Genomic DNA, 1,616 nt, shown 5'->3' on the forward strand with positions numbered 1-1,616 from the left:
ATCCCGTCTGATTGGTCAATATTCCCTTTCGAATTGGTTCCTATAGTGACTCCTGAGGCCCTCCTCCCTCTTTGTCCTCCTATTCCTTCTGGGCTTTCTTCCTTCTTTATTATTTTGTAAAATAGACCTTTTATTGGCTATTTCCAGTTCCCTTTTCTTATTATGAAAATACCTGTTGCTGCTTCCTTGTCTTATGTAAATGCAGCTGGAAATGTAACTGCAACTGGCTTCCTTGTGTTATGGAAATGTATGTCTGTACCCTATGTTTTTTCCATGGACCCCAATTCTAAAAATTCCTTAAACCTGCCTATGTTCCCCCAAAATTCCTGTTTCACAGTCTTCAAAATCTACGGTTAATAAACCATCCTGGGTAATAATGAGTGATGTAGAAAATAAAAGTATTTAATATGAAAGATGAAATAAGTTTCTAGATGATAACTCACATTTATAAGTACATGTTTGATTTTACTTTTCTAGTTCTGAATGGACTTTACTATAAGCTCATTCACAAAGTGGCAATTATGATTTAAGTATAAAACCAATGGAATTTGCTGTGATAAAATTTTTTGCCTTCATATTTGCTGATGAATAGCAGGCTAATCTATAAAGAAGCACATTTTATTTTTACTTTTGTTAATAGAAGATGCAAAAGATAATGATGTAAATCTGAAATAATTAAACATTTCTCAAACTTCTGAAGAAGAACTCATTATAACTCTATGGTTGAGAAATATATTCTGGTTTACTTTTCTGAGGCTCAAAGGCAAAGGCTATGAGCTATGAGCGGGAGCTCTTTGCTCATTTGAAGTAAATTGCTTTGACAGTGCATAAGGGAGAGGAGAGCACAGAGATAATTAGGTTCAAAATAAGTGTTTGCAGAATGAGAACAGAAATATTTTTGTGCAGATTTAAAATATGTGTAAATGAATAATTAGGTTAAAGGTTATGTCTTAGAAAAGATACAAATAAGGATCATCATTTAGTTAGAGCATAAGAAGGAAAGAATATTTGAATATTCACTTGGTAAACACAACTACCTTCTCTGATCATAGCTGAGCATTCAGGGAATTCTGGCATGTGCAGAAGCAGGAACCTTTGCTGGAGCCCTGCATATACTCCTCAGTCCACTCCAAAGGTCACCTACAGTTTTGGGGGGCAGTTCCAAGCCACAGTGAGAACTTTCTCCCTCAACATTTGGGTCTTTCTGCCAGAAGGTATTCTCCAGCCACAGCACTATACCTTACCTGTGCACTGTGCAGGCCAGAGGCACATGGGGAATCAAGGCAAGTCCCAGAAGCAAACTTCAAACAATGAGGAACATGAGTTGGTGGGTAAATGTCCCTCAGTGGGACAAATCTGGGATATGAAATGAAGCATTTCAGATGGTCCCGTTTTAACTGAGGCACAATTGCTGCCCACAGTGGAGCCTGCTCACTAAACCAACCTACATTTGTTTCCTGCTTTCTTTGTCTGGCTTCTCCAGGGCCACAGGATCAATCTTTCCCACTGCAAGCACATGGGTAGTCCTCCTATGGCCATCTGCTGAACTGCTCAGTTTGCCCCATCCTGCTGTGTTCTGAGGCAAAGGAGATGGTGCTGGCTGGAAAATTGGGGCC

This window comes from Myotis davidii, unplaced genomic scaffold, assembly GCF_000327345.1.
Source record: "Myotis davidii unplaced genomic scaffold, ASM32734v1 scaffold144, whole genome shotgun sequence".
NCBI classification, from domain to species: domain Eukaryota; kingdom Metazoa; phylum Chordata; class Mammalia; order Chiroptera; family Vespertilionidae; genus Myotis; species Myotis davidii.